The sequence below is a fragment of the Phocoena sinus genome, chromosome 17, assembly GCF_008692025.1.
Source record: "Phocoena sinus isolate mPhoSin1 chromosome 17, mPhoSin1.pri, whole genome shotgun sequence".
Lineage (NCBI taxonomy): Eukaryota > Metazoa > Chordata > Mammalia > Artiodactyla > Phocoenidae > Phocoena > Phocoena sinus.
This window is the reverse complement of record NC_045779.1, coordinates 71,319,249-71,329,707: the sequence shown is the minus strand read 5'-3', so window position 1 is coordinate 71,329,707 and position 10,459 is coordinate 71,319,249. Positions and strand designations below refer to the sequence as shown.

The window sequence follows — 10,459 nt, the reverse complement described above, 5'->3', positions numbered from 1 at the left end:
GGCACTGCAGCACTGAAGGAAAACGTGGCTGTGTTGGACCCATGAGAGGGAGTCTGGGACCCAAATGACACCTTCATCAGAACTTTTCCAAGCTGATGTGGACTCTGCAACGATCTCCTCTCACCCTGGTTGAAGAACGCCACCCCTCTCAGAACATTCTCCTCCCCGGTAGAATTCTTCTTCTCTCCTCTCTTTGCCTCTGGTGCCTTGTCTCCTCTGTCCTCTCACTTGTTCTCTGCTCATTGTGTTCCACAAGGCTGGGGCTCCTAAGCACAAGCCTAGCCTCCCATTGGGCAAATCTGGCTACAGGTCTGGGTTCCTCTGTGTGCCCCACCCCCAAGTCTTCCTCAAAGGTTCCGCTTGTTAATGAAGGAGTAGGCAGCCTACTCCACTTTCGAACTGGACCGTCTATATTTTTGCCAGGTAATAAACCATAGGGGCTCAAGAAATGTGTGTTCAAAGTCAAAATGGGGGAGGTAAGGGAAAATGGATGTATATGAACGGGGTAAAAGAAAGCTGGCCTGCAGACTGCTAGACCGGGGAGGGTGTTCCTACAACAGGGTGGATCTGGAAAAGGCAAACTTTTTGTTCATTACCATGTCCCCGGAGTCTAGAACAGAGCCTGGACAGAAAAGGTGCTCAATCCAGTTACCCAGTGAATGAGCTCGGCTTAACCTTCTCCTTGTGCAGATGGAGAAAATGAGCCTTGGGGCTCCTGTGCTATGAACCCCAGGGAAAGGACCTTGCCTTTTCACTCCTTTTCCCAGAAGCTGGGCACAGGACCTGGCTCACAGCAGTTGCTCAATAAATATTTGTGGAATGACAGAATAGGTAAATATCAGAGCCCATGCAGGCAAATGGGACACACAGAGGAGAGGCAGGCCACTGCCTTGAGCAAAGCCTGGGCTGGTGGTAGGAAGAGGTTTGCCACCGGCTGGCAGACGGAGGGGGAGGGGCGCAGGTCCCTGCAAACACAAGTCTGGGCAAGGGGCCTGGGGACAACGACAGGGTCTTTTCTTCACCCATAAAATGATGCTCTCGCAGTGCAGTGATTCTCACCGGGGCTGCACATTAGAACCATCTGGGAAGCTCTTAAAAGACGTCTGCTCTGCCATCCTTGAGATTCTAATCCAACTGTCCTGGGGTGGAGCCTTGGCACGTACCTTATAAAAAAGAGTTCGGCCAGGCATTCTGACCTACAGAGCGGCTTAAGAACACGGAGTCAAAAACCAGACAGCAGACAAGGCAGCTAAGCGTGGAAAGGGTGCTCAGTACAAGTTCTGGGATCCAGTAGAGGAAAGAGTGAGAATCTTCCCTTCCAGCCAGGGTCCTGGGGGCGGGGAGAAGGACGCCAGGGCGGGAAAGGGCGGGTGGGCTCAGAACTCTGGAGGCGGATAGGAAGCGGTGTGGGGGGTGGGGGCGGGGCGGTGTCCAGGCTGTAGGATGGGCTGAGCAAGCCGGACGTGATTAAATGGGAGCGTGCATTTCAGCGGAGAGCTGATGCAACAAGGCAGGGGCATGGGGTGAGAGTCGCAGGGAGCGGGTCTCCGGGAAGCAAAGGAGGCAGCTAAATGGGGCTCGGGAGCTAAAACCTGGAGGAAGTGGGGAGTCGCCCGTAAGGGATGGCAGGGCGTGGCGCGACGGGACTCGGAAGAAGAAACTCTGAGATGGAGATGGTCACACAGAGACACACGGAAGTCCCCATGCACACGCACGAGCGCGCACAGGCACACGCACCCGCGCACAAACGCATCCCCGGTGCACACACGCCCGCTGCACACGCCGAGGCCCCGGCCTTCCGGGCGAAGAAAGGGACAGCAGAGAGAGCCTAACGGCCGCCGGGACCGGAGGCCCCTCCCCGCCGCGCCCCTACTCGGGCTTGCGCAACAGGCGGCGGCTCCGGCGGGCGCCCGCCGCGCGCTGCCCCAGCACGGCCAGTGGCGCCCAAGGGAGCGGGAGGAGCGCCCGCGAGGAGGGAGCGGCGAGGGGTGTGTCCCCGCTGCGAGCCGGACCCAGGAGGGCGGGGGCGGGGCGAGGCACGGGGGGCGGGGCCACAGCGCCTATAAAGTCACCCTCCTCCGGGGCATAAACAAACCTCCCCTGGCTCCCAGCTCCGGCTCGGCAGCGCACGCCTCTCTTCGCCGCTCTCCTCGCTCCCTCTGGGCGGCGCCAGCCTAGCTCCGGCTCTTTTTGCTTTTCTCTCTCAACCTCAGGTAAGCCTGACGCCCTCTTCCCGCCGGGCGGGGAGGGATTGGTCGCCCGTGGGTGCTGCTGCAGCTCCTGGACCGCCCTTTGTGGCCCCGCGGAACTGCAAGTGCTCGGCTTCCCCGTGGCGCGAGGGCGAGAGCGAGCAGGGGATTTGGGGGCGCGGGCACTGCCGGAGTGAGGGGTTTCGATTCGGCTACAAGAGGAAAAAAAGGTCCCCGTTCACCTTTCCCCTAGCTGAGGAAGTGGGATCCTGGGGGTCGGGGTCGGGGGTGGAGAGGCTCGGGGCACACCTTGACCGCGCTCCCGGGGCCCTCCCAGATCACAGCTGGCGCCGCGGGCCGGGGGGCGAGCTGGAGCTGGGAGCAGGGGGAGGGACCAAGAGTGCGTGTGTCGGGGGCGGGGTGGCGTTTGTCCCTGCAGTGGGGTGTCTAGTGAAGGAGGGGTTGAGTGCGCGTGTGTAGAAAGGCGGTGGGTAGGGGTGAGCGGCGATGGGGATGAGGCGGGAGAAAGGGGCGTGGGTGTGCCTGCTTCCCAGACTGTGCCCAGAGTCAGGGTGCGTCCGAGGGGCGGGGGCCCATTCAGCCTGGAAGCAGGGGTGGGGCGCGCTTGTGTGTGTGTGTGTGTGTGTGTGTGGTGGGGTGGGTATGAGGTGTGTCACAGCTAGTGTGACACGCGCGGGAGCGAGGGTGGCAGGGTGCGGCCCCCGAGGTGGCCCGGGGTGGGCACTGTGGCGTCGCGGAAGAGGTGGCCTGGGCCGGAGGGGGCTTCGAGTGGCGTCATTTTCGCCTCCGCCCTCCCTCCCCCGCTTCGCCTCTCTCCCCTGCCTCCCGGGCCCGCCTCTCCTGCCCTGCAGGAGGAGAGCCGCTGGAGTTGCTCGGACGTTCCTGGGCCATCCGCCGCGGTCTCTGGTTCAGCCGTGGGCAGGGCGTGTGGTGCAAAGCGGTGCGCTCCGGGGCAAACGCGCGGTCACCGCTTGGGTCACGTTAGTGGCTGACGCTGGGATTTAGTGGCTCTTTTCCTTACCCCTCCCCCCCCACCCTCCACCCCAGCCCACCAGTCCCACTCGGCCGTCTGTCGCCTCTGCTGTCAGACGTCCCTGTGGGTCTGGGGCAGCACCGATTTGTGGCTTGGAAGGGGGAGGTGCCTGGCGGCTGGTGGGGGAGGGAAATCTGGTGGCTGAGGGCCCGGTTGTCTTGTGCCCGAGACCAACTCTTCTTCGCAGATGTCCTGGGCGCTTCAGTTTGAAGTTTGTTTGGTTCCTTTGAGTTACTGGGAAAGATTAAAGATTCGAAGAGAGTTCAGCCAGTGGCCACGCAGGAGGGCTTTAGCCTCCTTCTAATGGCCATTAGCCATACTTCACCTTCTCCTAAAGAACAAAATATCTAAACACAAACCGTGTTCTTGCTATGAAAAATGCAGTGTCAAGGCAAACCTTCCAGCACAGCCTCCTCTATAGAAATTCTGGAGTCGTTACTGAGTTTCACAAACGTGAACTGAAATAAGCAAGGTACAGAGAGTGCCGGCCCCGGCACCTGCCTTCAAGGGGCTCACCAAGTGGGGGAGGAATGCAGGTGCGGGTGCAGCCCCCAGCCCTCTGTGGTGGTAACTGCTGGAACGGAGCGGCACAGGGTGGGAGTAAGGGGAGGAGGGGAGGTAGAGGCGGTCCGGAAGTGCTGGGAAACCTCCAAAGGGACAGTGCTCTGGTGTAAGGATCGAAGCCTGGGATGTCCCTTCTTAGCTTTGTGGGACCTTGTCTCCCATTAGAGAGTGAGAAGGAAGGTGTTGCCTGCCTCGCCCCATCACTTGGCACCTGGCCCAGGGCCAGGTCCTTGGGCAGGGATCAAATACAGACGCTGAATGAATTGAATGGCTCCTTCTCTTCTGCCCCACTCCCTGATGATCCCGCAGGTAGCCAGCATGCCAAGGAGGCAGTAGACCTTTTGGCGGTAGCATGTGCCTGGGCTTTCCAAGGAGACCTTGGAGCATCTCTTGGGGTCTCCTCTCCTGAGAATCAAATCCAGGATTACTATCCATTGGTTTGATAATTTGGACTGGAATTAAAAACTCACACAACTTTCTGGTCCAACTTCTACCCATTTTACAGATGGAAACGGAGACAGGGAACGACTTACCAAGGATGAGCCGAAACTGGGAATCGGCTCTCCAAGACCCTTTCCAGGGGTCTCCTGGCTGGGATTGAAGGTGGTGAAAGGGGGTCTCAGTCTTGAGAGATTTATTTTCTGCTGTCAGAGGGGCCAAAATAAATTGGATCTTCACTGAGTTTCCGGTAAGGAAACTTTCCAGACAGAATGTGGGTGATTGATTGATTTTCAGTGTGAATTGTGTGTTCTTGAGAGATTAGCAGACTCAGTCTAGTGAGAAAGGGCTGCAGCCCCGCTAAGCGGTGGTTGATGGGATTTGGGCTGCCTCCTCCAGCTGGGACCCCAGATCTAAACAGAGCTGGACCCCCCTTTCCCTCCCCTCAGTGCATTGAAATCTGGCCTGAGTTGCCTCAGCAAGGAAGGGGAAGAAAGATTGCATTGTGTTTTTCTGATGGCCTGAAGCTGCAGTTCTTCCTTGGGACCCAACTCCAGAGAATCCCATCCAAGGCGTGACTCAGAAGGCCCTGTGCTTCAGAAAGGAAGCCAGGGTGATGACTCAGCATGAGATTCTAGCAAGGAGGGGGTCTGACTCAGGCGGAGGGGGCCGGGGAGGGACAAGACCTCTCTCTCTTCAGATCGGTGGCTGCATCCTCGCATCCCATCTCATCTTTGCAAGAGCTCTGCTTGCGCTGTCTTGGCCCCATTGAATGGATGAGAAAACCAAGGCCAAGAATGTTGAAGGGACTTGCTTGTGGGCCACGTGACTGAACGTGGGAGAGCCAGACTTAGAACCCAGGGAGTCAGACTTGAAAGCCTTTGTTCTTTTTCATGATAGTGTGTTGGGGGTGATTGCATAAGGGCTTGAATGAAAAGTACAGAGAGGCAATCAGGAGCTCTGGGCCTCAGTTTCCTCCCCTGAAAAATGGGAATAACAGACAGCACTGTCTCACTGGGACGTGTAAATATGAATTGAGTTAATCTGTGGAAGGAACTGAGAACGGTACTCGCCTGTGAGGACACCGTGAGGGACTTTGCTGTCAATCAGTTCCACAAATGACAAGGCATTTCCTTGGCAATCAGCGGCAGGAACCTTTGTTCTAAACTTACCCAGACCAGTGGGAGCGCCTGCAATGCTGGACTCATGTCTTGCTTCTTGAAGTTTTTCCAAAAAGCTAGGCTTGGGCTTCCCTGGTGGCGCAGTGGTTAAGAATCCGCCTGCCAGTGCAGGCAACACGGGTTCAAGCTCTGGTCCGGGAAGATCCCACATTGCCGCAGAGCAACTAAGCCCGTGCGCCAAAACTACTGAGCCTGAGCTCTGGAGCCCGCGAGCCACAACTACTGAGCCCGCATGCCACAGCTACTGAAGCCTGCGCCCCTAGAGCCCATGCTCCACAAAAAGAGAAGCCACTGCAGTGAGAAGCCCACGCACCGCAACAAAGAGTGACCACTGCTCGTTGCAGCTAGAGAAAGCCCGCACACAGCAACAAAGACCCAACGCAGCCAAAAATAAATAAGTAAAATAAATACACTTATTTAAAAAAAAAAAGCTAGGCTTATGCTGAATGCATAAAAATGTAATGGGAGCCTGGTCTGAAATGCAGATTTCCAGGCCTTGTAGGTCTGGGATATGCCAGGAATCTGCATTGTTTCAAAGCTCCCTGGGCTGGGCCGGGGGTAGGGTGTACTGAAGGCGGCCAGAGTTGAGGGTACCTGCTCCAGAATAATGGGTAGGGGCAGAGGAAAAGAAAGGGCTGGCCACATTTCTCATACCTCCAGGGTCTGGGGACACAGTACTCAGTAAGTAGCTCTTATCTGGCTAACGTGACTTGTGATTTCAGGGCATCGCCTGGTTCAGTTGAGATAGGAGACATCCTTGCCATTTCTCAGGTCAGAAAACTGAGGCTTGCACAGGTCACTGGCTTGTCCAGAATCAAGTGATGGGGTTCTGTTCCACGTGAGCTGCCCTGGACCTTTCCCCGCCCACATCCTTCTGGACCTGTCTTTAGAACTTGAACTTTGTTTCTTGGATTCATTTCGGGCAGCCCTTCCTGCCTCCCTGATCTCAGTCTGGTTCCAGCCCTGCCCTTCTGCTTGCTCTCTCTCTTTATGTTTGGAGACAGAGACAGGCGGGTTGGCCATTTCTGCTGCAGAACCTGAGGAGGTTAAATTCCCTGGACACTCACTTGGCCCCCTGCTGTGCCAGCCCAGGCTTGTTGGAGGGGGGTGGGCAGGAGGGGTGGGGGACTCTTATCAGGTGTGCATGGAGCCCAGCTCTCCAGGGTGGGCGCCTTGTGAGAAGAGACCTGGGTAATCCTGGGAATCTGACTTGGCACCACAGGACAGACCAGATTACAGAATTCGCGTCCACGCAGAGGTCTCTCTTTGACCCAATCCTTGACTTCATTTACTGAAGACCTGCCAACCCCTGCTCACCCGGGCTCCATCTCCAGGCGTTTCCATTCCGGTAGGGCTGTTCCTCCAACAGGTGGTAGGAAATGGGACTCGTTAGCAGTCTGGGGGCCTTATCTTTTATAGATTTTTTTTCCTCCTTAAACCTGTGGAAACCTCTGTACATATAAATTTTACACCCATGTGCAGCTCTGCTTAAAGAGGTGGATGGGGACCGGGGTTCCATCCTGTTCCCCTATCTTGACCCCCGACTCCACCCTGTTGGCTTTGAGAAGGTTCTGGGCAGCCCTCTCTGAATGTGGATGTGAGAGGCATTCTTACGAGGCAGGTAATTCTGAGGACTGTCTTAGCTGGGAGCCTTCACCTCCTTTCCCCTCTCCTTATTAATCATTGAACTTGTCTCTTTTCTCCAGAAAGCCCTCCCTGGCCTTCCCCTCCGGGCAGGCAGGCTGGGTTAGGTACCCTTCTTGGATCATTCTGGGCTGTCTCCTTATTCACCCTTTTCCCTGTAGACCTGAGAGCCTGGCACTTAGTAGACACTCAATTAATGTTGGTCCAAAGGAAACCTCCACTTATTAAGGAAATAACTTGGGCCCTCTTGTGTAGGAAAGGTCGCAAGGCCATCCAGAGGGTAGAAGCAGCAGGACCATTTGATCCCGTCAGCGTGGCACTCATCCCATCTCGGGGACAAAGGGTTTTGTAGGAAGAAACTACATCCACATCCAATGCGAACACTGGCTCCGTCTGTGTGCTTTCCACAAATTATCCCACAGACCATCCAGTGCCGCCTATGCTTGTCCCGCAGATTCTCAGAAAAATCCTCTAACCCACCCAGCATCCTCCTTTGGACTTCCGTCATTCTGCTCGTCCCTGCAGACGGTCTGATCTTCTCTCTGCCAAACGCGTAGCTGGGCTGCCAAAACTCCGCTAAGAACCTACAGGAAGATCCTGGGTGGTGTTGCAGGGAAGGGGGTGGGCGAGGACCAAGTGCTGGCCCCTCCCTCTTCCTGCTATTGTGTCCCAGACACACTCCCTGACCTTCTTGTTGGTTCTGTGCTCTGGCCGAACACAGACAAGTTCCGTTTCAGCTCTAGACTGGTACCCGGGGAATGCATGCAGCTGGGTGTGTCTTCTCTTTAGTGATTCCTTTTTCATTCTTTCAATATCAGTCAGTTTGTTGAATGCTGCCGAGGTTCAACCTCCATGCAAAGCAGCAGGGGCCTCGAGGAATTCTGATTGTCTGATCTGCTTTTCTGCGATTGTGTTGTCACTGTTTTATTGACTTTTGAAAGCCCTATTTTTGACTTCCCTTCCCCTCAACTGGGGAACATTCTTGAAGGTCCAGTGAGTCCAGCCATATTTTTTCCTAGGTTTATTACTTAAGAAAAACATTGAGAGTTAAGGCCACCAAGTTCCTCACCCTCCCCAGAGCCTTGGGTTTCGAAAGGTCCAGAAAACATCAAGAGAACCCACCAACTGCCTGGTAGCTTGGCATCAAAATCTCTCTGGCAAAGAAAGGACCAAAGAACGCATTCACAGCAAGGCAGAAAGAGGCAAGGCATACCCCAAGGCTACTTTCCTTGAGGTTAACGCAGACAGGGGTCTGTTCTCTGGAACCTTCCGGGGATCCCTGTATTCGGGGAAGATGTTGTGGCGACAGCAGCACCCATTGATCCCCCCGCCCCCCTTTTAAATTCTGTTCTATAAAGAGTCCAGTGTGCTAGAAAAAACACTGCTTTCATGTGGCTTGGAAACCAGGCGTATTCTGGAGCAGACAAAATCTGGACCACTGGCTGACCGTCACAATCGATGCAAACTTATCAACAATCGCTCCTGGGCCCTCTCTCTCTGCTTCACTGAAGGACTCCAGGAGGCTGTGGTCTGCCTGCGCCTGCCCTGCACACCTGCACCCACGTCGAAGGATGGAGTCTAGGCCTTAAGGGAGTCACATGGGCCTTGGCGTTTGAGCCTCAGGTGACCCATCTGTAAGCTGGGATGATCGGATCCACATTCTTCCAGGGACCTCCTTGAGGAACAGATAGAACAATGCAGTGAACCCTTTTTCAAAGTATTGGATTTGCCATGTCAGGAAGGCACTCTGGGGAAAAGCTAAACACAGAAGTCCTTCTGGGTATTGTGAAGGGAGAACAGAAAAGTCTAAGACGTGGGCTGGGCCTCTCATGGTGGCTCAGGGGGGCTGAGAACCTACAGGAAGATCCCGGGTGGTATTGCAGGGAAGGGGGCCTCTCGTGGTGGCTCTGGGGGGCTGCCCATGGTAGAGGGAGAAACACATGACTTCCCCAGCTGATCCACACAGGGGAAGCCTCCTGGGCACACATATAGCCCATCCTCAGCACATCCTCACCCTGGGGCTGGGTGCACGGTATGTATGTCTATTTAGAGTAAGCTGGTGTCGTGGTCAACTGTCCCCTTTAAGGTTGCTTTAAGCTGTGCCATCTTGATGCTTGGTGACTTGGGGTACATTTCATAATCTCTCTGTGCCTCCGTTTTTCCCTGTCAGATTGTTCACGATAAGGTCCACCTTCTAGTGTTGCTGGAAAGCTCAAAGGAGGGACAGCGTTTGGAGCCCAGGAGGTGCCATAGAAGTTCTTGTTGCTGTGATCCTGCTGTGTGTGTGCAGGGTTTTGGCCACTCCTGCTGAGATGGGTGCATCTTGGGGCTCCCAGAGCACATCCTGGTTGTTTGTCTGCTGGACACCCCCGCCCTGCCTCGGGGGAGTTCTAGGGGCCCAGCAGAACTTGCAGATAGGTCCCCCTGTGTGGCTTGCGAGAAGAGTGCCGGAGCTGGAGGGAGACTCCTGTTTAATGGACAGGGAGGGGTCGAGGCCGGGAGGAGAGGTTCTTCCAGGTTCCCAGGGCAGATGGATCCAGGCAGAGCCAAGCTGCATGGGGCCCTGGTAGGACCCCAGGGTGCACGGCCCTTTTGTCTGTGTGCAGCACACTCCCGCCTAGGCTCCCATCCATCCTGAGCTTTGGGGACCATGTGCTGTCCATAGAACACACACCACATATTTAGTAGATGGGAAGCCAAGGCCCAGGGAGGGGATGAATGACTTGGGGAAAGTCATGTGGGGGGGTTCCCATGCCCCAACTCCTAAGCAGTGTTCCTGCTGCTCTACCAGGGTTTTTGAGAATCCCAGGCTCTGTGTCCCCTCGCTCTCCCGGTGACTGGTTAACAGCTCTCATGTGACCTCATTGCCTGAAATGCCTCTCTGCCCACTGCCTTCCCAGTCCCCGAGGTCACCTACGTTCCTCCTCTGGACAAATCTCAGTCTTGGCTTCCCTGTAACATGAAGTCCAGCTAATTGCTGACTGACTCCTGGGTCTGTTGAACTGGAAAGGTATTTGCCCGCCCCCCCTTGGGCCTTTGTTACTCATTGACCTGTGTGATGGTGCATTGGGTCTGATTGCTGGAAACCCATGTGGCACCTGCTGAAGCTCTTCTCTGTGTCCCCTGCTTGCTGGGCCACTCGGGGACTAAGAATGTATAAAACATAGACTTGTGTCCCCACAGATGTCCGCGGTCTCTGAGGCAGCCAGAAAAGTGCGCTGATTAATTAAGCAGCTATTTGCCACATTCTCTGTGCCATAGTTTCATTTAAGCCCCGCTGCTGCTCACTGGGAACAGGAGTTGTTGTGCCCATTTTATAGATGAGTAGACTGAGGCTCAGAGTTTAGATCACAGAGCCAATCAGTGGTGATGCCCAGGTCTGACCCTCA

General features: G+C 55.5%; 1 protein-coding gene across 2 annotated transcripts in view; it reads left to right on the top strand.

Annotated features, from left to right (window-relative positions):
- The first annotated feature begins 2,084 nt into the window (after positions 1-2,084).
- Positions 2,085-10,459, top strand: part of NDRG1 (N-myc downstream regulated 1) — a 56,519-nt gene continuing 48,144 nt past the window's right edge. Inside the window, exon 1 of one of the 2 annotated variants that reach the window (XM_032609523.1) lies at positions 2,085-2,213. The gene's annotated coding sequence lies outside the window, so the exon portion shown is untranslated. Of the gene's footprint in view, positions 2,214-2,342; positions 2,420-10,459 lie in introns of those variants that run through there. The other variant, XM_032609524.1, reaches the window with a different exon arrangement.